The 26,945-nt window shown below is 41.0% G+C and overlaps 1 protein-coding gene across 7 annotated transcripts in view; it reads right to left on the bottom strand.

The window, feature by feature from the left end:
• LOC142651776 (poly(rC)-binding protein 3-like) overlaps positions 1-26,945 on the bottom strand; it is a 709,653-nt gene that overhangs the window by 357,764 nt on the left and 324,944 nt on the right. For all 7 annotated transcript variants that reach the window (XM_075826860.1, XM_075826859.1, XM_075826852.1 and 4 more), the window contains one exon: positions 17,953-18,113. The gene's annotated coding sequence lies outside the window, so the exon portion shown is untranslated. The remainder of the gene's footprint in view (positions 1-17,952; positions 18,114-26,945) is intronic.

The raw sequence follows: 26,945 nt of genomic DNA, 5'->3' as shown, positions 1-26,945 counted from the left end.
AATAAGGACTCGATATACAAAAGTGTGAATGAGCCCTTATGTCAGTCTATTCTGACTACTCTAGTGGACGGTGTAAAGTTGTTTTATGTTTATAGTCTAAAAAAAACACCAAAATTCTTTGAAAAAATTATGTTCATAACACCTGATTTTATTGATATGTTGGTTTCTGATTATAGAGTACATTCCCTTTAATAGGCATTTTGGAGTGTAAATTAATCAGGTAGCTGCTTTCATTCTTCAAAGGGCCTTAGAAAATGAGAGCTGAAATATGATTGAAGTCATGGATAAAGGCCCTTTTACACTGGGCGATTATCGGGCAGACGAGCGTTCACAGAACGCCCGTTCCCAATAATTGCCCTGTGTAAACAGGGCAACGATCAGCATCGAGCATCGTTCATCGGCTGATTGCATTGTTTTAAATGCCGAAACTATTATCGTTGTCGGCAGCACATCTCCCTGTGTAATCAGGGAGACATGCTGCCGAAACGATAGAAATGTATGGGGACAAGCGATCGGAGTAACGAGCGCTCGTCCCCATACTAGCTCTAGTGAAAGGAGCACACGAGCAACGATCAACAAGCTGTCTCGTTGATCGGCACTCGTTAAGTCAACAACTTTTCCCTGGCACTAGTTTTAATAGATCTCACCCATTGTCTCTTCAGATAATATGCTTTAAGCAGAAAATAAGCAAAAAACAATGGTCTACTGTAAATATGGAGCTTTCTATTTTCTCGAATGATGTTTCTTTTTGGATTTTCAGAAATCATAAGACATTTTTCTTATTTAAAATTGCTTCCACTGACACAGCTAGTCTTCTAATCCAGTTGGTTGTTTTCATTGTGAAGCCTGTACAATGGGAATTTCACAAAGGTCACTAACCTGCTCTCAAATAATGGCTTTTTAGAATGAGAACCCCTGACAATATGGTTAGATTTGAAACAACCATTCACCAACATTTAACTGAAAATTCAAAAGCCCCCAGTGTGCTAAAGGAAAACCAATTTGTAATGAATCAAGAACTGACATCTTCTTCCGTTTTATGTTTTTGTGATGTACTTTCCTTTGAGCTATGCAGTATATAGACTGTATATATATATATATATATAGATATATCTATATGTATATAGATATACATGTATCTATATATAAATTTATATTTATAGATATATGTAATGTATATATTTTAAAAAAAATATTATATATATATATATATATATATATATATATATATTACAAGTCTTATGGGTGTGCGACCTGTGCTGTCGCACAGAGTGCACTAGCTACCATTACAGAAGGGGCATTTCAGGAATGATTGTGGCCATCATATAATATTAATTGTAAATCACTATTAATGCATGTGTGGCAGTATATTATTTTTGCAGTGTATGGTGTTGGCAACATGCATAATATTGTTATTTAGGAAACCTTATGAAAGTGTTATATGGCTAACATATGGCACCTGTGTGGTGCTTTTAATTAGGCATTATTTGCTTTGGTTATTTGTACACCATATGAGAGAAATGGGGGTGCAAACAAAGGTGTTTGTGTTATCTGCTCTCCCTGAACACTTGGATGTTTACCCCCCTTTCCATACTCTTATCTGCTATTTACATCCTCCTTCCCCTCCCTGCTACTATCTCTAAAACTGAGAGAAGGGGGAGAGCAGCAAGGAACGACACAGCCAGGAGCAGTGTGCTGTCGGATATGTCAGAAACAGCAGGACACCCAGCTAGGTGAAGTAGTTACACAGACTTTAGCAGTAAAATGGTAGGACATTTTTAATTAATTAGTTTTGCTTAATTAATTTTGTTGCTTAATTTAGTAAACAAATTAACAATAAAAAAACAAATTCTGTGCAAATGTGTCCCAAAACTTTAAAGTAATTTTCAGTGTTTCCAGCATATAAAACATACTTGCCAACTCTCCCTGAACGTTCGGAAGACTTTCAGAACAAGGAGAGGTCTTCTGAACTTCCACAAAAGCTGGCAAATCTTCTGAATGCTGCCCTTCGCTCCCGAGAGCCACTGTTGACATTTGTGGAGTTAAGAAAGTCTGTTTCTCATGGAGATGACAGTGCCTGGCAGCATGGACCAGTTCTAAGCAGCGGAAGGGCAGTGGAAACAGAAGGGCAGATGGAGGCCGTAGAGGCCGAAGCCTAGGACCAGACTCCTGCTGAAGTTCTTTCCATGACTACAGTTTTAGCAAGTGTGAAAACCAAAAATGGGAGCATGGCAAAGGGTGATATGCTGCATGCTTTGAAGATGGGACCTGCTGCCCACAACTTAGCTGTCTCCACTGCCCTCATTGGCTGTAGTGGTCGGTATGGAATCTGTATGAAGGGGAAGGGGTCTGGTCTGGTGTTTGTAGAAACGGCTGGGGTTCTATATCTTTATTTAGGGGGTCTGTTGTGTGGCCTGTATGAATTGTGGGGTGTGCTAAAGGCGTTCATATATACTATTTGGAATTCAAATGCTGTAGGTGGGGGCCTGTCTTATATAAATGGGCGGGGTATAGGGAAAAATATTTTACAATGGGCTATGTGCGTCACTTTTTCATTAGTATTTCAGTTTTGGTTGATATAAAAATAACGATTTTATTTATTTTATATTTTTTGCTTCCCTGTGTCCCCTTTGGTACTGCATCTAATCTGTGCTGCTGGGGATGGGATCTGAGCAGAATCAGTCTCTTTTTGCATCGGACAGGTGACAATATACTAATGTGGGATATAAATTAGTGACGATATATACTGTGTGGCATCCACAGTATGCATTTAGAAAGCGATGAAAATAAAGTATAATAAAATAAAAGAATTAAAACTGCCATGCAGAGCCCTAAACTCCTGACTTAGAAGAAGGGTACTCCTTAGCTACTGCAGGGGCTCTGCTCCTTCCCTAACAAGCAGGGCAAAAAGCTATTGATATTCGCTGCTCTACAATAAACAGAGCATCACTGAGCAGAGAACTGGCTGTGGGGAGAGTGACTGAGAGTGTGTCTTCATCAGTACTTAGCTCATCTGGTGGAGGTACACATTGCTATAAACTGTGAACACTAGACGGCGCCATATTATATAAGCAAATGTCATAAATCTTTACTGAATCAGTTTTTTTAACAGCATGCAAATGGCAAACATTGTTAATTTTTTTTAAACTATACAATGAATATGATATTTAATGGTAGGACAAACCCTTTAATGGCCCATACTAAAAATATAGTAAAAAAAACTGTTCCATGTAAAATCCCTTCACAAGACAAGAAGGAGACTCCCTCTTCCTGGAGAAAAAAAAAGTTAACTCTCCAGAAGTAACTACTTTCTTTACTGTAAGAAGTGTGAATCTGAGGTTACCTCAGTAACTGGTTTTAGCAGAAAGGCTTACATATGATGTTAGAAAATAACATCAATGCTTACGTAACTGTATAGAATCCTTGTTTGCATATTGATCCAGTGTGATCGCCACTTGGGATCAGAAAGGAAATGTTTCCCTTTTAGGGCAGATTGGCTCATGCCTTATGGGTTTATTTGTGACTTCCACTGGATCAATAAGGAGAAAAAACGTTAAAAATCGTATCACTACCCATTATTTTTATCCATATTCTCTGCCTTACTATGGTTGATCTTGATGGACATGTGTCTTTTTACAACCATACTATGTAAGCAAAGATGCAGTTGTGAGGGACGAATCCTGAGCCTCTGATGACATTGGAGGTGGATTTTAGACTAACGAAGCACAGACCCTGTAGACACTGTTCTGTTGCAAAACTGCAGCCACTGATGCTAAAAAGCAGTAAAACAGCCAACACTGAAAACATTAAAGAGCTAAGTATTATATAAAGTTAGTGACTAATATCAATTTTTAAACCCAATTTGGAATTTGAAAGTAAATACCATTATGTAATGAATGAGTCACTTCAGTCAAAAACTAAAAATTCAGATTCTGGTAAGTCATGGAGCTCTACAAGCCCCCAAAGTTTCCTGTACCTGAGATCCACTACTGTCCCCTACAAGGTTGCAACAGAAGCCTGTACTGCCATAACAACAGAGTAGTGCTGTCCTGGGTCACTTTATAATCTGTATAGGACCTCTATCATATAATTTTGCAATGATGACTTACTAATAGGACACCAATGACGATAGTGCTTGGATAATGTTAAGCTGTATAAATAACAAATTATTTGTTCAGTCAGGCTCCATACCACATTTCACTTTTACATTTTCCCCAGTCTGGGAAGGGACTTGGTTGTGTTCAGTGACCCATTGATATCTATGTAAAGAGAAGTAATGAACCAATGCCTGACTTAATTACTAGCCTGAAAAAAATTGAGTCATGGAGGTTGCAGCCACTTAATTTTGAAACAGCAAATAACAGGAAGTACAAAGACTTTATAGTGTAAAAGTCAGGAACAAATATAAACAAGATGCATATGGATCTATGAGGAGTCAACTCATAATCAGGGCCACCATCAGGAATTTCTGGGCCCTATACAGTCAAAGAATCTGGGCACCCCCATTACCAGGGGATGGGGGTGGGGCATGGTTAAGATGCAAACTGGCAGTGGCTCTATGGAGGGGCAGGTTGGAGACAGTAGATTGGCAGGGTGAAAAGGATTTGCCAGACACAGCTTCTGTGTCGACGCCTGTGGTTTATCAGTCTGCATCTGCTCCTAGGTCTGATAGAGTGACTCGATCTGCTACCACTCAGGCTGGTAGGCTGAGGAGTGGGAGAACTTATCACAGCCTGGCCAGACAGAGTTAGCTCCCGCCCTCTGTCTATTTATACCTTCATTTCCTGCTCCTCCTTTGCCTGTGATTCTGTCTTGTTTCCTGGCTCTGCTGTTCCTGCTAGTACTATTGACCTCTGCTTCAAATTGACCCTGGCTTTACTGACTACGCTCCTGCTCTGCGTCTGGTACCTCGTACACTCCTGGTTTGACTGGGCTCGTTCACTACTCTTGTTGCTCACGGTGGTGCCGTGGGCAACTGCCCCATTTCTCTTAGCTTCATTGTACCCTTGTCTGTTTGTCTGTTGTGCACGTATTGAGCGTAGGGACCGTCGCCCAGTTGGACGCCGTCGCCTCGGACGGGTCGTGCAAGTAGGCAGGGACTGTGTGGCGGGTAGATTAGGGCTAACCTATCTGTCTCCCTACCCCGTCATTACATAATCACAAGTCCATATACCTTTTCTACCCTGGTTCCTACTACTATGGACCCCCTGGAGACCCTGGCTCAGCAAATGCAGGGTCTCTCCCCACAGGTCCAAGCCCTGGCTCAGAGGTGCGACCAGCGTGATGCTAACCAGCTAGTGCCCTCCACTTCAACTCTTGAACTCCATCTCAAGTTGCCTGACCGGTTCTCAGGGGACCGGAAGACTTTTTCCTCCTTTCGGGAGAGTTGTAGACTCTATTTCCGTCTAAGGCCCCACTCCTCAGGTTTTGAGAGCCAGCGAGTGGGTATTATTGTCTCCCGGCTCCAGGACGGCCCCCAAGAATGGGCCTTCTCCTTGGCTCCTGACGCCCCTGAACTTTCCTCTGTTGACCTTTTTTTTCCGCTCTCGGGCTCATCTATGACGAGACTGACAAGACTGCCTTTGCTGAGAGTCAGCTGGTGACCTTACGTCAGGGTAAGAGACTCGTTGAAGAGTACTGTTCTGACTTTAGGAAGTGGTGCGTAGCTTCTCGCTGGAATGACCCTGTCTTGAGGTGACAGTTTAGATTGGGTCCGTCGAACGCCCTGAAAGACCTGTTAGTTAGCTATCCCTCTTCTGACTCTCTAGATCAGGTTATGGCTTTAGCGGTACGTCTTGACCGACGTCTCAGGGAATGACGACTTGAACGTTTTTGTGCCTTCTCCTCTGGGTCCCCCATGATAGCTCCCGAGGTTCCGTTGCTTCGTTCTTCCACGGAAAACTCGGATAAACCAAATACAACTCGGGGCCTCCGTGTCTGCCCAACAATGTAGAGAGCTCCGCAGGAAGATGGTCTCTGCTTCTACTGTGGGGATGACAAGCATCAAGTGAACGACTGTCCTAGGCGTAAGAATACTCCAGCCGGAAAACTTCCGCGCCTAAGTGACCATTGGGGAGGTCGCTTGGTCGCACAGGTATTTCCTGTAAATATGAAACCTAATAAGATCTTGCTTCCCTTTCAGGTCTCTTTTGAGGGTAGGTCTGCCACCGGCAGTGCCTTCGTGGATTCAGGGTCTGAATGCAAGACATCCTGTTTTTCTGTTAATTTTATTTCTCTCCCTGAGGAGGTGAACACTCTACCTGAGTTTATTCAGGACTTCGCTGATGTTTTTTCTAAAAAGGCCTCTGAAGTGTTACCTCCTCATAGAGAATACGATTGCGCAATCGATTTGGTACCAGGAGCTAAGCTCCCTAAGGGTAGGATATTTAATCTCTCTTGTCCCGAACGTGAGGCCATGAGAGAATATTTCCAGGAAAGCCTGGCCAAGGGTTACATTCACCCCTCTACTTCTCCGGTAGGTGCTGGCTTCTTCATCATAGGGAAGAAGGATGGTGGTCTTAGGCCGTGCCTCGATTACTGAAACTTGAATAAGGTCACTGTAAGGAACCAGTATCCCCTTCCTTTGATTCCTGATCTCTTCAATCAAGTTCAGGGGGCCCAATGGTTCTCTAAGTTTGATCTACGGGGGCTTATAAACTTATCCGAGTCAGAGAAGGGGATGAGTGGAAGACTGAGTTTAACACTCCCGAAGGTCATTTCGAATACCTCGCCATGCCCTTTGGGTTGTGTAATGCTCCCGCGGTCTTCTAGAATTTCATTAATGAGATTTTAAGAGACTAACTGGGGGTATTTCTTGTAGTGTACCTTGATGACATATTTGTGTTTTCCAAGGACCGGTCCTCCCACATTGAGCATGTCAGGAAGGTGCTCCAGGCCCTTCGGGAAAACAAACTCTTTGCTAATTCCGAAAAATGTGTGTTTGGGGTACAGGAGATACCATTTTTGGGTCAAATCCTCACTCCTAATGAATTCCGCATGGACCCTGCCAAGGTTCAGGCTGTGGATGAATGGGTCCAACCTGCCTCCCTGAAGGCGTTACAGTGCTTCCTGGGGTTTGCTAATTATTACAGGAGATTTATTACTAACTTCTCGGTCATCGCTAAGCCTCTTACGGATCTTACTCGCAAAGGTGCTGATCTCCTCCACTGGCCTCCGGAGGCGGTCCAGGCTTTGAGAACCTTATGAAGTGCTTTATCTCGGCCCCAGTGCTGATTCAGCCTAACCAAATGGAGCCATTCATCGTGGATGTTGATGCCTCCGAGGTGGGAGTGGGGGCTGTCTTGTCCCAGGGTACCAGGTCCCTCACCCATCTCCGTCCCTGTGCCTACTTCTCCAGGAAGTTCTCACCCACTGAGAGTAACTCTTAGCCATTAAATGGGCATTTGAAGAGTGGCGCCACTTCTTGTCGGGGGCTAGGTACCAGGTAACGGTCCTTACCGACCACAAGAATCTGCTAAACCCGAGACAAGCTTGATGGGCGTTGTTTTTTACTAGATTCAACTTTGTGGTCACCTATAGGGCTGGGTCTAAAAATATTAAAGCTGATGCACTGTCGCGTAGCTTCATGGCCAGCCCTTCTTCGGAGGAAGCTGTTTGTTCCCCTGCAATTCCGGCAGAGGGTACTCAGGGAAAATCATGACTCTGCATTATCTGGCCATCCAGGCATCCTGGGTACCAAGCACCTCATTGCTAGAAACTATTGGTGGCCTGGGTTGCCTAAAGACGTTAAGGCCTACGTCGCCGCTTGTGAAATTTGTGCTACGTCCAAGACTTCCAGGTCCCGACCAGCGGGCTTACTATGTTCTTTGCCCATTCCCCAGAGACCTTGGACCCATATCTCCATGGATTTTATCACTGATCTGCCTCCATCTCAAGGCAAGTCGGTAGTGTGGGTTGTAGTAGACCGCTTCAGTAAGATGTTCCACTTTGTGCCCCTCAAGAAACTACCCAATGCCAAGACGTTAGCTACCTTGTTTGTCAAACACATCCTGCGTCTCCATGGGGTCCCTGTCAATATTGTTTCTGACAGAGGGGTACAATTTGTTTCATTGTTTTGGAGAGCCTTCTGTAAAAAGTTGGAGATTGATCTGTCCTTCTCCTCTGCCTTCCATCCTGAAACTAATGGCCAAACTGAGAGGACTAATCAGTCTCTAGAACAATATTTAAGGTGTTTTATCTCTGACTGTTAATATGATTGGGTCTCCTTCATTCCCCTCGCCGAATTTTCCCTTAATAACTGGGTCAGTAACTCGTCAGGGGTCTCCCCATTTTTCTGTAATTTTGGGTTAAATCCACGGTTCTCCACCGTTTCACCTGGTGGTTCCAACAATCCCGAGGTAGATGTAGTTCATCTGGAACTGTGCACAGTCTGGGCCCATGTTCAGAAGAACCTAGAGGCATTCCAGAGCATACAAAAGACTCAGGCATATAGAAGACGTTCTGCTAACTCCTTGTTTGTGGTCGGGGATCTGGTGTGGCTGTCTTCAAAATCAAACCACAGACAAAACTTATAAATTAATTCATACCTCCAATCAGACCCCAAACCAGAACCTTAGGTTAATTCAGACTCCCAACCAGAACCCTAAAGTAATTCAGACCCCAGACCAGGCAACTAAATGAATTCACATACACAATCAGACCCCTGACTCCTAAATGACTTTAGAATTCCAAACAGACCCTTAAATTAAATCAGACCACGGACTAAACCTCTAAATTAATACACGCCCCCAATCAGACCCCAAACCAGAACCTAAGGCTGGATTCACACGAGCATGTTCAGTCTGTAAAGGACGGAACGTATTTCGGCTGCAAGTCCTGGACCGAACACACTACAGGAAGCCGGGCTCCTAGCATCATAGTTATGTACGACGCTAGGAGTCCCTGCCTCTCCATGGAACTACTGTCCCATACTGAAAACATGATTACAGTACGGGACAGTAGTCCCACGGAGAGGCAGGAACACCTAGCGTCGTACATAACTATGATGCTAGGAGCCCGACTCCCTGCAGTGTGTTCGGTCCGGGACTTGCGGCCAAAATAGGTTTCGTCCTTTACGGACCGAACATGCTCGTGTGAATCCAGCCTTAGATTAATTCAGATTCACAACCAGAACCCTAAATTAATTCATACACCAGCCCAGACTCCTACATTAATTCACACCCCCAATCAGACCCTAGACCAGACCATCAATTTATTTAGATCCCTAAAATTTATTTAGAGTCCAGACCCTGACCCCTAAAAGTAATTTAGAGACATGGCGGTCACTTCTTTATTTGTTGATTTTGTTTAGCTGGGCCCGTGAAAGCAGTCCCAGCCATACTGCCCTGGTGGCCGCCCTGCTTGTAACATATTACAACAGAAGTTTCTTAACATTCCTAAAATGTTTCCCAACAACCCTTCAAAAGGATTTCAATAGGATTCATCAGGTTTTACATTTTTGATTGTTGAACAATGTGCTGTAGTAGTAGTTTCAAATGAATAGCACTCTGTTCCCTTAAGTCCCATCTCACTGATTCTAAAACTAGTGTCACTCAAGCAATTTGTGATCCCCCTAGCTACAGGAAAGGCTTATTGACTGACATATATAACACAACAATCCTGTCAAATAAAAATGTTAAGTGCTAAGTGCTTTAGAAATGCCAAACTGTCTTTTTGGTCACATGTAGGTAATAAACTACTGCTCAGCAGCAATTGCAGCGGCTGGACTTTTAATATCTGCGTTTAATAATCCAGCATATGTTTCTTAATGCTGTGCATAAATCATATGGCAGAGATCCTTCATCATTCTGTTCTATTGGCCTCAGTTCAAAAACACTGGTGCATACTCATTGTTTCTGTGGACACATGGGTGTCTTTCAAAAGAGTCTATGTATTTGTTGGGGAAATTATGCCATAAACTTTAAATTACTTTATTTTTTCTTGGAGGACACATGGGGCAGGGATTGAAGTAAAGGGTGTATAATAACATCCATATTAAACAAATAGAATAAATCTCCACAAGACAGAAAGCACTGTATGACCAGCACTACATTACAGAAAAAGAAGGTTACAACAATAGGGGTTGGACCAGTCAGTATCGCATCATATGCCCATTAGTCGGATTGGCACAGGTTAAACTGGGGTGTGTACTATAGTTTAGCCCTGATATTCAACTTAAATGCATGTAAGGACACCTGGACTATGCTGTAAGATAGATCAAGTACCCAGAGCAGTTCTCTCGTAGGTGAGTGACAGATTACATACAGTAGCAACAAGAAGGAACATGTTATTTGGTGAGCCATGAGTTGAGCAAAAACCGAAGTAGGCAGTGAGGTAAGTTCATAGTTGAGAAACATTGCTTGGGTTGTAACTATAGGTAGCAATAGAGGAGCCAAGAAACAATCAGAGAGGTAATCAGAACTAACAAAGAGTGACCAGAACGACAAGAACAGAATCAGTGTTTTCTACATTATTGTTATTATTATTATTTGTTGTGTGTCAAGCGCCATATGGAGACATTCTCCATATATTATGACTAGTTGATTTAAGTAATTGTTCTTTTTCCTATTGATTCCGGATTAGCAGAGTATTCTGAGTAATTGGACTGTAAGGGTACTATTACATGGCCCGACATGGGCCATCTAAACGAGCGCCGATCAACGAGACAGCTACTTGATCGGAGCTCATTGGCTCCTATCACACCGAGCAATGATTTGATATTTATGGGGATGAACGCTCGTTACTACAATTGCTCGTCCCTATGCATTTTCATCATGTCGGCAGCGGATCTCCCTGATTACACAGGATGATGTGCTGCCGACAACGATGATTTTTAATTCTGCATAAAAAAAGCAGATAAGAGATGAATGAGCATTTGATCGTTCATCGGCTGATCGTTGCTCTGATCACACAGGGCAATGGTCGGGAACAAGCGTTAATATGAATGCTCGTTTGCCCCATCATTGGCCCGTGTAATAGGGCCAAGAATGTCTGGATTTGTAGAGTTAACTCAGCCGTTTACTTGCAACCATGATTCTTGAATAATTGAGCAGATGAAACAGTCAACAAATTGCAGTTTATTTATATCTACGCTTTAGGATGTTTTGGCATATTAGTTAATTCCAGTTCACACTTTAGCCAATCAGGATATGTCTTGTAGCATAAACCTGAGACAATAAGTGAGTGTGATATATATATATATATATATATATATATATATAAGAGTAATATTGGATAAAAATAGGGGACCAGTATGTTATGTATTCCAATTTTGCATGGAGAATATCACAGTGGTAAAGATAGCGCAACTCTATAAAGAAATCGTAGCACGATGCATGATCCTACATTGTCCTAATACTACTGCAGCTAGTGTTCTTACTCAGGATAGAGAGGTAAAAATGCTGCATTTGCAGGTTTCATTATATAATTTTCTGGTTTGTTTAGACAAAAAAAAGTTATTGTAGCAGGATACAAATACTATTCTGTGCTATTTTTTGCACAATGTTAAGAGTGACTACATATTTATCAAGCTTTTGAGTTGTCGTAGAGACATTTCAAAAGTTTGGATTGGTGGGGGTCCCGGTGATGAGACCCCCACTGTTGCTGAAACAAATGTGCAGAAGCGCTCATTTGAGTTCTTTGCACCTTCGGCTCAGCGCTCATCGTCAGAATCTAGACGGCTTACATAGATGCTTCTGCACCTTCGATTTAGCAGCTATGGGGGTCTCAGCACTGAGACCTCAACCGATCCGAACTTTTGATACTGTATGTCTCTATTACATAACAAAGGTGTGATGAAAGTACAGTTACTCTTTAAAGGCAATCAAAAAACAAAACAAAATAGAAAAACAATATTCCTTATGATTATGTATCACATATAAAGTACCAAAAAGCACTTGACTAAGAAGCATTTTCATTGCACATAGTAGAATTGTTTCAAGGAAAATATTACGGAAATGTAATAAATGTCCAAGCCCAAGTGTAGTAAGTGCGTAGTGTTATGAGATAAATGTATGCACAGACTTGCAAGATATAACAAGGGCTACACTATTCTCATATGTAATGTGTTTCTCCATTGTCTTTCATTCTGGTCTTTACACATTTTAGTAATTTATTGACATAATGCCAACCATCCTCTTTACTATTGGAAGGCAAGAACATGTGTAAAGAGGAAATGCATTGTTAGCAACCCAGGGGCTAGGGGATAGGCCCTCATGTAGGAAGGGGGCAGTTTTGACTTTGATGGCAAAACCCAGCACCCTAATGGTGGACCGAAGTTTATATTTTCAATAGTCGCCTATCAAATTTTTGTATGGCACTGGATAAGAGGTTAAGTGACAAGCGCATAATGTTAGTTATGGCTTGTGCCCTGTATGAACGCAAGTATACTGCAGTTACTGCGCATGATATTTACATTAAGTTAGGAAAGATTTTAACTTAGGAATAGTTTTCTTACTATCTGAGTTCACGAGTAACTATAATATGCTCCTTAAAAGGAATAAACCTTACATTTTGTAGTATTTTTATTGTACGCCTTACAAGTTATTTGAATGATATTAAAAAAATATATATACAGTACTGTACATGTAAAGTATGGGAAAATCATAATGAACTTTACAAACAATTTCAAGTTATAGTTTAGATCTTAAACTTGCTGCAGGCAAATGCTTAAAATAACAAGCAACGGATTTGTAAGTAGAAGTTGTTCAGTACAATTGAGATCTAATATTCTCAATTTATATGCAAAGCTTAAGATACGAAGACACAGTGGGTGAAGTTGCAGACTTTCAATTAGACATAATAGAGTAAGCTAGAAATACAGACAGGATATAACATCTAGTCATTTTATGATATTCACTTTTAGCACCAATTTTGAAGCTTTCTGAAAAAAGAAGAATAAATTATAAGGGCATAGAGTATTACTAAAAATCACAATGCATGGGACTTTGCTTTATGAGTAGGAGCACAAAAGACGCAGAATGGCTATTTAAGAAGCAATCATGTTATTTTATCCTCACCATGTCTCAAAGTATAGCCAACATATAACACAGAATTGTCTAAAATGTATTTGTATGCTAAAGCATTAACAGAACCCTTCACTGAAAATAAGAGGTCCCTGTCCTGGAAAGTAGTGCCAGACCAATATCCCTCCTCCACCAAATGTTACAGTCAAAACTATGCGTTCTGTTAGGTAGCAATTTCCTGACATCCATTAAAATCAGATTTGTCCATCAAGCTTTCAGATTCACCATTCCAGACAATACATTTCCACTGCTCCAGAATCCAGCGGCGGCGTGCTTTACACCGGTCCATGCAACGCTTAGCATTTCTACATAGTCATTTTGAGCAGCTGCTTGACAGTGGAAACCTTTTCAAGAAACCCCCATGAACAGTTCTTCCAGAGGCAGTTTGGAACTCTGCAGTGAGTAATGACATTTTTTCGCGCTGCACATTTCAGCACTTGGTAGCCCGCCCTGTAAGTTTGCACGGTTGGTGGCTGAGCTGTTATTACTCCTAGAGGCTTCCACTTCCCAATAATAGCACTTACAGTTGACTGGAGTTGATCTAGTAGATCAGAAATTTCACAAAATAATTTGTGACACAGGTGGCATCCTATGAGAGTGCCATGTTTAAAGTCACTGTGCTCTTCAGTTCAACCCGTACTCCTGCCAATGTTTGTCTATGGAGATTGCATGGCTGATTGCTTGATTTTATGCACTTGTTTGCAATCGATATGGCGAAAACATCCGAAAACAATAATTAGCAGCATTGTCCACATACTTTTGGCTGTAGAGTGTATATATTATAAAAATAATTATTTTTAAACTAGAATGTTTTACATTCCCTAAATAGGGTAAGATTTTATTCACACAAACATATTTCTTGTTCGTGTGCTGTCCGTTTTATAAACAGATAGCTCACTGACCCATAGTCAAAAGGGCTATTCACACATCGTCTATTTTCAACAGAGCGTGTGTCCATTGAGAGATACTCACAGCATGCCTTATTCTGGTCCGTGTTTGTGAACCAGAATTGCCCAATAAAGTCTATGGGTGAATGAAAAAAAACAGACAGCACATGGACAACATCCATATGCTGTCTGTTTTTCATGGATATGTTGCTAAAGAAATGTAGAGAAAATAAAACGAAAATGAAACCAAGAAGCAAGAATGAGAAAATGGATGACATACGAGCGCAACACAAACATTCATATGGATGAAAAATGCTACGTTTTTTGCGTACGCAAATCAGACATGTGTGAATACAGCCTTATAGAAAGAGTATACGAGTGGCACATAATCATTGTGTAGAATAATTCCACAATTTATTGTAATATCTGTCATACAAGAGCAAGTTTCGTTGAACATATTGAAGAGCATGCCTCACAACCAGAAAAATAAAATTTACCTGCTGCAAATAAGCTTGTCACATTTTATTTTAGATTTCCCACAAAGACTCTGTAAGTGAAATGGCAAAAATCTGAACTAAATATATAAGTGCACGTTTTAAAACTGCCTGCCTAAGATAATTCTCTTGATCTGCAGTCAAATGCTCTACCACTGAGCTATACCCCCTATCTGTAAGAGGGTTTTCAATTAGCACAATGACGCTTATCACAGGGGTGGGATCCAGCCGTTTTTTTTCTTCCTTTTCCTTCTACTGTGGGCAGCGTTGTGGGACTTATCTATAGGGGACTATATATGGAACTGTAACTACAGAACTACAGAGTTCTATATAGCGAACAGTAACTACAGAGGACTATATAGGGAACTAACTACAGGGGACTATAGGGAACACTAACTACAGGGGACTATATAGGGAACAGTAACTACAGGGGACTATATAGGGAACAGTAATTACAAGGGACTATATAGGGAACTAACTACAGGGGACTATATAGGGAACTAACTACAGGGGACTATATAGGGAACAGTAACTACAGGGGACTATATAGGGGACAGTAACTACAGGGGACTATATAGGGAACAGTAACTATAGGGAACTATGTAGGGAACAGTGACTACAGGGGACTATATAGGAAACTAACTACAGGGGACTATAGGGAACACTGACTACAGGGGACTATATAGGGAGCACTAACTACAGGGGACTATATAGGGGACACTAACTACAGGGGACTATATAGGGGCCTTATCTACAGGGAATGCCTCAGAGGGCACTATCTACAGAGAACGCCTCAGGGGGCCCTATCTACAGGGAATGCCACAGGTGGCCCCATCTACAGGGAATGCCACAGGGGGCCCTACCTACAGGGAACGCCACAGGGGCTCTATCTACAGGGAATGCCACAGGGGACTTTATCTACAGGGAACGCCACAGGGGGCTCTATCTACATGGAACGCCACAGGGGGCCCTATCTCTAGGGAATGCCACAGGGGGCCCTATCTAAGGGAATGCCACAGGGGGCCCTAGCTACAGGGAATGCCACAGGGGGCCCTATCTACAGGTAACGCCACAGGGGGCTCTATCTACAGGGAACGCCACAGGGGGCCCTATCTTTAGGGAACGCTACAGGGGAACAGGGGGCTCTATATACAGGGAACGCCACAGGGGGCCCTATCTACAGGAAATGTCACATGGAGCCCTATCTACAGGGAACATCACAGGGGCACAGGGGGCTCTATCTACAGGGAACACCACAGGGGGCTCTATCTACAGGAGACACCACAGGGGGCTCTATGTACAGGGAATGCCACAGGGGGTTCTATCTATGTGGAACGCCACAGGGGGCCCTATCTACAGGGGGCACTTTACAGGAAAAGCTACAGGGGGTACTATCTACACGGGACACTACAGTGAATGCCGCAGGGGGCACTATCTACAGGGAATGCTACAGGAGGCCCTGTCTGCAGGGAACACTACTACCTACAGAAGACTCTATGGGGAGCACTATCTACAGAGGGCTCTATGGGGAGAACTATCTATAGAGAGCTCTACTGGGAGCACTATCTACAGAGGGCTCTATGAAGGACACTATCTACATGGGGCTCTATTAGGGGCACTATCTACAGGGGGAACTGTTTGTGGTGCACTACTTTACCGTGTTTGACACCATTTTATTCATAGACACAGAGTATGGTATTATTATAATCAGGGACACAGTGTATGGTACTATTATAAAAAGGGGCACAGTGTATGGTACTATTATATTCAGGGGAACACTGTATAGCACTATTATCTTCAGGAGCACAGTGTGTAGCACTAGTATAGTGTATGATACTATTACATTTAGGGACATAGAGTGTGGAACCTAAAGAAATTGCTCTTCGTTTATAGGTGCAGAAATTTTGAAAAAGTGAGTTTCCGAAGACATCTGAGCAGCAAATTGACCCATTTTCGCAGAAATGGGTCATGGCCAGGAGGCATCATAGAGGTCTGGACCAGATGGAAAAGTAAAGAGAGAGAGAACGACTAGAATCTGAGAAGTCCTCAATGGTGAGTCACTAAATGTAAATTTGTATTCGCCCTGTGACCGCTCAGTACTGTACTTACTGTATGATCTGCAGCGAGATGATGTGTGTATCGTTCTTTTTTGTGAAATAGCAACTCCCAGCATATCCTTTCCATCGTTCTGGCTATACTGGGAGCTGTCGTTTTATGCTGTACAAATTTATATGGCAGGGGTTAAACTAAATTTGCTAATTATCTCTGTACTGAGATGTATTTGTACTGGTGCTGTATATATGTACTGAGATTTGTTCTGGTGCTGTATATATATATATATATATATATATATATATATATATATATATATGTATGTACTGAGCTTGGTTCTAGAGTTATATTCATCATAATAAACAAGCTCAATACATATATACAGCACCAAAGAGAAGCTCAGAACATATATACAACTCCAGAACCAAGCTCCACATATAAATACAGCACCAGAAGCAAGCTCAGTACATATTTACAGCACCACAACAAAGTTTAGTACATATATACAGCATCAGAACCAAGCTCAGTACATATGTACAACATCAGAGCCAAGCTCAGTACATATATACAACATCAGAACCAAGCTCAATACATATATACAACACCAGAACCAAGCTCAGAACATATATACAACTCCAGAATCAAGCTCAGTACATATATACAGCACGAGAACATATATACAGCACGAGAACCAAGCTCAGTGCATATATACAGCACCAGAACAAAGCTCAGTACATATATACAACACACCACAACATCTTAGTACATATATGCAGCATCAGAACAAAGCTCACTTAGAATATTGAATGTGCGCATATAGGTCTATACGTAATGGGTGAGTTTAATATAATGTGTGGGTAGGTATGTACACTTATGTAAGTATATACATAGTGTGGCAATCCACACTAAAACATTCTGGACAGGGAATTTCCTTATTTAGAGTCCGCTTTAATGTAGGGGGTATTTCGAATATCGTAATTGTTTTATTTTATTATTAGAATCATTTTTAATGGTGCGTTACACCACAAAACTTCGAACCCCCCCCACGCGTATGTCTTTGTCCACAAAACAGGGAACCTGTTGTAAAAAATTTGAATCCCACCCCTTGCTTATCCTCACGGAAACGTAGATATATCTGTATCATCTATATCATTATGCTGGTACTGTGATTTACGGTCAAAAGCAAGTCATATGTGTGCTGAACACTACTGGGACGTGTGAAGAAGGCCTCAAAAGAATATTATCATGCCTAATAACCCATATGTTAATTTCCCCATATAATATACTACTCAAACCTCCTATATTAAAGTAGAAGCGCTTCCTATTACACAACTTTTACAATGCTTAAAAATATTTTCCCTATGGTTTTGGTCTCTAAGTATTTAAACAGAATCAACTACAAACATGTATGTATATTAGAGAAGCAAAGTAATCTAAGCTTTTTATAGTAAACAGTAAAGTCACATTCAAGCACTTAAACTGCTTTCAACAACTCACTTGTATTCGCAGGCGTCTCTATTGATTTACTGATTCACCAGTAGCATACTTGGCAGATCATGGGGAACAATAAGGTGTTTATGAATCAAGCTCCTGTAGCGTGCAATTAGATGAGCCACATTACACAATTTTCTCCCGGTAAAGCATTGAATGGCACCGACCTGTCAATAAAAGAGCATCTGTTAATTATGTATGTCAATATAATAGGTATATAGATGATAGATAGATAGATAGATAGATAGATAGATAGATAGATAGATAGATAGATAGATAGATAGATAGGTATGAGATAGATAGATAAATAGATAGATAGATAGATAGATACTGTAGAAAGATTATATGCAATCATACTTACAGTATATAAACATACAAATATTAGCAGTTATCTCTTTATCTTGGCAGCATTTTATATCTATATATTTATATATATATAGTTTTTCAATGAAATCAACAAAAATGGAAGTGTCTCTATAATAGTCATTCATATACTTTAAGGGAATTCATTATCAGAAATTGATATATTTTTGTTGCCATATAAAAACCTTTATAAAATCTTTACGTATTCCAGTTTTCACCCTTGCCACTAGAGCTGTCACAATAGTTACGGTTTAAAACACAATATACTACAAGACATAATTATTGCAGTATATTGTGCAAGCGATGTAACTAATGCTAGCCCAAGCCTCCTAGGGAGATTAATGTAAAAACTGTTAAATAAAGTTTTTGTTATATACATAAAAAAAAAAAAAAAGAAGCCATTTCCCATAAGTATATTTATTTATATTTTTACAGTGGGGCACAGGTTAACAGGAAACATGATCTATGTAACATGGTAAAGTGTTTAGCAGAAGTACTACAGCAGAAAATTCAATGGGTGGAATTGAGCTAATCCTGCCACCGTCATTGACAGTAAAAAGCTACTATCTATCACTTAGGATGTCAAATATTGGTGAATGTGGGTTCGGAGAGGTGTGTCCTCTTAAGAGGAGGGGGGCTTTTGTTTATTTCTTTCATTTTTTTTATTTTTTTCTTATTTTATTTATTATTTGTTTCTTTTATTTCATTTTTAATTTAACTATTTATTTATTTTACAATGGGGTACAGGTTAACAGGGAACACATGATCTATGTAATAGACATAAAGATCCTTATAAAGAAAGCTAAAGAACAGAGTGAAAAGATGGACCTGCAGCTAAATAAGGTTAACTTTATAGTTAATGGAGAAGATATAGAAGTAGTAGACAGCTTTTGACATTTGCGATCAATTATTAACCACAGGGGATCTAGCAGCCAATAAATAAGACAAACTGGCCATTGGCAAGAACAAGGATGAAAGACCTAGGATTCATGGCTTGGACCCAAGATCCTCAAATTTAATAATGTGTCTCTAAATACAAAGATCGGAATTGTCCAGGCCGTGGTATTTTCCGTGACACTTTGGATGTAAAAGCTGGGCAATGAAGAAGAGGGACGGGAAATGCATTGATGCCTTTGTACTCTGGCGTTGGCCAAGACTTCTAAGAGCACCGTGGACAGAAATAAAATAAACAGATAGATTATCAACCAAATCAGGCCTAACCTTTTACTTAAAGCACAAATGTCCAGACTGAAGACCAACAAGACCAACTTCACTAGAAAAGACAATTATGCTTGGAAAAGTTGAAGAGAAGAAAGGAGGAGGATGATGAGCAATTAAGTGGTCGGATACATTAGCAGAAATTATGAACTTGCCCCTGAAAAGACTAAAGACTTAAACAGAAGACAGGACATTCTGGAGAAACACTATCCATATGATCACTAGAAATACATAATAATAATAATATATTATATCTACAATTGCTTGTTCGAAAATGATTTGACAGCATATCAATTTTCAGCTTCAGTATAGTATTATACTCTGAGTAACAATATATGAAGAATTTAGACAACATCTGTTATTTTGCCTAAGCCAATTTGAATATTATTCTGCTTACATACAGCAGAAGAATAAAATAAGTATAATTTCTCTTTTCAACATCAATTTAGCTGAGCAAGTCATATTTCAGTAAGCATATTACACCTGCAGCTACATCTTAAGATTTCACTTATAGACACAACGATTTTAGCAGCTCACTGAAAGACTTTTAACATAACCTACGTAATGTGCTTTTCTGAAAACTGTTCTCCAAAGCATTTAAATAAAAGATGCGTGTTAAGCACTCTGGTGCTGTGTTCTCAACACAGCATGAACAAGTCAATGTTAGGGATTGTTCTTGTTCGAATTTCCAAGGAGAGAAACAGATATAAGGCCCATCTTTTAAGTTTAATTCAAGATGAAAACTTTTTTGTTGAGTTCTACTAGTTCAGAGGAGTGACATAAATGATTATGCAATTACTAAAAGGTCTTCCAGCCAAATGTCATTATAGAGATATAGAGTTTAATGAACACTTCGGATTGGTTTTCACAGTGACTTGTATGTTTGATGTTTTTCCAGAATTCTATTTTTGAGACAATTTGGTTTGCTAATCGTGTCCATGAAAGGTTGAATTAATATATTTAAATACAAGTTTATACATTGTGAAATACAGTATTGAAGAAAAGTAGACAGTAATCCTAGACTTGAAATATAGCAAAAGTTAGGTGGTAGAAATGACAGCACATTCTGATCTTTTAGGATGAAATTTAACTAAAAGGGGCAGTTTTTTTTAATACTGTCTTAAATTTGGCTTCAAACTATAGGCGCCAAATTTATCACTATTGCTCATTCTCTATGATAAATTTGCCACATCTTTAAACACTTTGTCTAACTTTATGCCACCTCTTGGTTGGCATTACTTTAGGCTAATTTATTTGCGCCATAATTTTGGTGCAATGTGACACATTTTAAGCCACCCCTTTTCCACTAGACCACACCCCTTTTTCTTTAAGACACAGCCACTTGTTGAGCATGGCGCATAAAGTGTCTAAAACAGTTCATTAAATGGGGCGCCTGGCATGCGCGCCAAAATTGTAGCTCAATTGGAGCCGGAATTCTGGCACATTTTGAATAGTCAATCTGCCAGATTTGTTCATATCCACACCTAAGTCATACAATAGATGAAAATAAAGGACAAAATAAAGAACTGGCACATGATTTATTCATTCCAAGAACTCTACAAAGGACCAGGGACACTCTATAAATTGTCTTTGGTGTAACATCATATAAACAATAATAATGTTTTGCTCTTCTCTCATGTATTAATTTGTAATGGTGCGTTACTAGGAAAGACTGGGCCCCATAGCAAACTTTTGACTGCCTCCCCCTCTCCTGGGCGCCACACACAAGCCCCCCTTGTAGATAGTGACCCCTGTAGATTCTGCCACACATTGCCCCCTTGTAGATAGTGCCCCCTCTAGATAGTGCCATACAGCCCCCGTAGATTCTGCTATATAGCCCCCCTGTAGATACTGTCACACCCACTTGCAGATAAAAAACGGCCTGTAGCCTAGTTAAAGGAGTTGTCCCACGAAACACATGTATCCCCTATCTACAGGATAGGGGATTCATGTGTGATCTCTGGGGGTCTGACCCCTGGGACCTCCAGCGTTAAGGAGAACGGGGAACCGAAAGTCCCCCGAAGTGCCTCATGAGAAGCATGGGACTTCTGGGGTCTGTGTCTGGCTTGTGTGTCCGAAAGCTCCATAAAAATGAATAGAGCGCCGGCCACGCATGCGCACAAGCCACCTGTAGATGATGCCACACAGACCCCTGTAGATGATGCCACACCCCCCCTTTTAGATGATGCCACACAAACCCCCTCTAGATGATGCCACACACCCCCTGTAAATGATGCCACACAGACCACCTGTAGATGATGCCACACAGACCCCCTTGATGTCACTGCCCTTATATGGACAGCGAAGTCATGGGCTCACTCTATGAGCGGATTCCCTGGCCAGGCGTCGTTAACGCTTTGGCCGGGAATTCCGGAGCTCCAGGAGGCACCCAGACTTCATTGTCCATAATTTCCAACAGTCCCGGCAAATTCGGAACAGTTGGTAAGTATGCACATGTATCCCCTATCCTGTGGATAGGGGATACATCTGTTTTGTGGGAAAACCCATTTAATGGCAGGTCAGGGAGATACCTCTCTTCCAAGGCCGCCATCAGGGGGGTATTAGGGGTACTGATGTGAGGGGCCCGGCCAAAGCTAATTGAAAGGGGGGCCCGGCAACTGCCGCGACTTGCCTTTGGTAGAAAAAAACAGGCCCGTTTTTTTCACCAAAAGAATGTCGTGAGCTGCGGGCCCTCCCTCTCATGGGGGCCGTCAAACACCGCGGACCGATTGCGCGCACCCACAAACTCCCGCTCGTGCGCACTCGCGAGCGTCCGCGAGCGCGCACCCGCGAACGCCTGCACTCGCGACCGTCCGCGCGCGCAGCCCAGAGGCGCGCACCCGCAACAGCCCGGGCGCTCGCAGCCACAACAGCACGCGCGATCGCAGCCACGACCGCACGCGCGCACCTGCGATCGGCCGCGTGCGCAGCCGCAGCGGCGGACACACACGGACTCAACTTACCTGGAGCCTGGCTGGAGGTGAAGGACTGGACGTCTGGACCGAAGACATCGCCTGACGAGGACTGGAGTGGGAGCCAGCAGTTCTTCACACAGTGAATAAAGTGTCTCAAAGTGCTGTTTAAGTATGGCCCTGTTCACACAGAGTATTTTGCAGGCAGAAAAAAATCTGCCTCAAAATTCCTTAAAGAATTTTGAGGCAGATTTTGACCTGCCCACACTATCTTGCCGCGTTTTTTTGCTGCGTTTTTTGCCCGCGGCGATTGAGGACAGCAGACAAAAAACGCAGCGAAAAATGCATTTTCTGCCTCCCATTGATTTCGATGGGAGGTCAGAGGCGGAACAGCGGCAAGAAAGGATGTGCTGCTTTTTCTTTTTTCCGCGACTGGCTCCCATTGATTTCAGATTAAATCAATAGGAGGCGGTTTTGGAAGTTGTTTGGAGCTGATTCTGACGCAGTGTCCGAGTCAATATCAAGGCCCAAAAACTCTGTGAACTGGGCCTTATTGTTAGGGCTTATTCAGACGAACGTGTAATACATCCGTGCAACGTGCGTGATTTTCACGCGCCTCGCACGGACCTATGTTAGTCTATGGGGCCGTGCGGACTGTCAGTGATTTTCACGCAGCGTGTATCCGCTGTGTGCTCTTGACAAAGTATCTCACAGTGCTCCATAACAGAGCTAGCCACAAGTGCCCCTATGATTATTTTTTTTTGCCTTCACCTAAAATAGAGCCTAACCACTGTACACCTATAACAGTGCCAATCACAGTACCATCAGAACATTTTCAGCCACAGTGGCTCTGTAAATGGAATTTCTCAAAAACTTGTTCCCTACAATGTAACCACTGCCTTTTGTGGTGCATCACATAAGTTCAGATTACAGGTGTAGCTTGAAGCTTTTGGGTCTCAGTGCAAACAAAATAACTTCTGTCAATTATATGTGTTTGCTGCGCTTGAGAAACAATTCTAAGGCTGGTTGTCACTGTGATTGGGCACTACATTCAGCAAATACACACATATTCTCCCGATGTACACATCAAGCAAGCCCATAGGCCACAATTTGCCAAATATATGCCAAAAGAATATGCTTTTGGCATATGTTTGGCTGGTATAGATTAGTATACTTAGCCTCAACTGTATTAAAAAGCGTAACAAACTACCAGTTTCAATACAAGGGTATGCAAAAAAAACACACGGTATAAGTTATTTTAATGGGCATCATACGCAGATGCAAGCAACTGTATAGGCATATAGTTGGATACGTCTGGTTTAGCAAGCGCAGTATGAACAAAGGAATAAAGCATAGGAATAAAGCAAGGGACAGGGGAAACCCTGGGAAACAATGGGCACTCAACTCAAGTGTTATAAAAATATCAAAATGTATTAACATAAATATAAAATATGTGTAAAGAGTCAAAATTCAGCATTGTAGGTGATCCTGCATCACCATAAGGACGTCACATACCCGGCTGGGTGGAAGTATAACAATATAGCAACCAGGAACAGAAATAGTGCATTTAAACCCAAATTAGGGAGATACATATGGTAGCATTTAAGTAAAGAACAGTAGTTTCATATTAAATAATGTACATATGGAAATACAATGCCAATCGTGTACGTACACCCACAAATACATACACAAATTGCATTGTATATGCTACTATATGCATCTCCCTAATTTGGGTTTAAATGCACTATTTCTGTTCCTGGTTGCTATATTGTTATATTTCCACCCGGCCGGGTATGTGACGTCCTTATGGTGACGCTGGGTCACCTAGGATGCAGAATTTTATCTCTTTACACATATTTTATATTTATGTTAATACATTTTGAGATTTTTATAACCCTTGAGTTGAGTGCCCATTGTTTCCCAGGGTTTACCCTGTCCCTAGCTTCATACCTATACATAATTATCATTTCCTGGGTGGCATGGTACTATTTGTACTGTACTCAGGTGGGTCTGTTGAGATCCTATTGTTTTTCTTGGGAGCATGAACAGCCTAAACAACTGCACACAAAACACCCCTGTTAAACTATGTGTGAATGAGAGCTTAAACTATTCACATTCTATTTAAAAGGTGTTAAAATACTGTAAAGCTCGTAGTGTGTTTTATCATGTAGCCTGTTAGTAAAATGTGATTGTTCTCCTTTAACAAATGGTTGTGATCGCTGGGTGTAGGAGTGCTTTTACTCCGGGCTACTTGCTGCTCCTGCTTCTTTTTATAGCTACGTCCCTAGAGAGAGTCTGGTAGATAGAGGAGAACCAGTTTGTTTGTTTTTTTCTCTCTCTGAGGCTCATTTGGGAAACTTTAAGTGACACATTAAATAATAAAGACAATAAAGGGCCTACATTCTCTATCTTCTGAAATGTTTCAGTGCTATAAATTTTATATAAGGTGTCTCCCAGTAATGGAATGTCCTTATTTTACTTTGTTAGAAATATCCATTTTTAAAGATTCAGAGATAGATTTCTTTTACCAGCTCTGTTTACTATCTACTATATGCGAGAATACTTTATTCATCTCCTTCTTCTTTAGCATTAACGGGCTGCAGAGTGTATATGCTTCACAATGAATAATATTATCTGGAATACACATAGGGTATAAATTGTCATAGTATAGCAATAGGCTTGTGTTCTTTGTGCATTTGATATAAAGTACCATTAATATCTCTAGAATATCGTTTGCCGGGAAAATTAAAGCACAAGACATTTTTAAAGCGAGAGAAGCGGCAGAAATTGGTTACATATCACAATCTGACAATCAGTTTTTCATTGTGCAGGCTGATTAAATGCGGAAATAGAATAAAAAAAAATAAGTAAATGTGTTTATGAATCAGAGATGTGAGGATTTATTCCCCAGGACAGGAGCAAAACATGTTTCTAACAAGACCTGTTTATATTGGTCCAAACATCCGAAACACGACACACGGCAAGCTTTAAATGACTTAATAAGTGTATAAATATGCTTAGGGATTTTTAAATTCTCACCGGCGGCAGCACATTTGTAAGCTTGAGAAATAGGGGGAAAATGTTATGACAATCTCGGAATATTTCATCTCATAAAGTCATCGAAGAAGAACCACAAAGTGTGTAAGACAGATTCACATAACCGCACTGCTGCCCAGCACTCAGAAAGGAATGACAAGACGTTTGAGACACAAGACAAGCATATGGAAGGGGAGACGAACTTCACAAACCCAAATAATACCGGTCTGTCTGCCCGCGGCAACAAAAATAAGCACCTTCCGCACAGAAAACGATCTTGTAAAAATAATTAACTGAAAAAGGAAAAGTCGTTGACCAATACTGAGGGAAAATGAAGGGTTTTCTGCTTTACCAAAGGAAAGATTATATGTTAGAAATAGGAAAGGCAAAATTATCTTTCTTTTTTTTCTTAAGTTTCTTGTTTTAGTATTACAACGTCTAAAAGCTTTGACTGGAATAAAGGTTACCTACAAAGGCCCAGTTTTATCATTTCACCAAAGAGAACTGTAATAAAGATGTCCAAAAGGAAGCATTGTTCTAAAGATCAGCACACATTACAAATTTGTTTGAAAAGGTTAGTCTTGTAGGAAAGAAATGTAAGGAGAAGCACTGAATGTATTACAATGTGACTTTTGGAATTTTCTGAGCTTTTTAACATGCAATAAATCAGTCTCAATAATTTAGTGTGGAAAAAATATTAAAGTTGGCCTGAAACTGTCAAAACTGATCGGTCCCATAGTATTTATATTAAAGCTGTTGCCAGGGATGTGCCTAATAGTTCTCCTGCCTGAGGCAGCAATTTGAATACCCAACCCCCATTCTCATTCATTATGTCTACATACAAGGTAAAATTGTATTCATTGTTCATTACCACATTTATATCAAACAACAAAGCAAAAATGTTCATTTAAGATATTAAATGAATGATCAGAAAGCTAGTGTAGTCATTCCATTCCATACATCTGCTGCCGGGACACTGTTCTTGTATTGAGATAGTTTTTTTGAAATGAACTAATGTATTCAAATTTAATTATAATAGTAATAAATAACACAGGGTATATTGATACTTCCCAATTATACTGAATCTGTATACAAAGTCTAAAAGAAAGTTTATCCATGTGTTCTGAACTCTGGCCTGAATCTTCACCTTGTTACCTGATACTGATTACTGAACCTGATGTCGCCCGCCTGTTAACGACCGGGATCTGTTGAATGAAACAGGTTACACCCGCAATCTGCAGCTGACTGTCTGTGAAGGGCAATCCTGGAGATCGCAACCTGGGAATCTAACCGGCAAAGTACTCCTTGCAGGGTTAAGGGTGAAAAACAGTGGATTTCTTATATTCTTCACTTTAGGTTAGCCAACTCCATAATCGTTCCTGGCATTCATTGTACATGTCGCCTGCCAAACAACTCCATCACTGTGTGCAACTCCTTCTCCAACCATCTTTGAGACACTCATATACGCTG

This window comes from Rhinoderma darwinii, chromosome 5, assembly GCF_050947455.1.
Source record: "Rhinoderma darwinii isolate aRhiDar2 chromosome 5, aRhiDar2.hap1, whole genome shotgun sequence".
Taxonomy (NCBI): Eukaryota; Metazoa; Chordata; class Amphibia; order Anura; family Rhinodermatidae; genus Rhinoderma; species Rhinoderma darwinii.
This window is presented reverse-complemented; position numbering and strand designations above follow the sequence as displayed.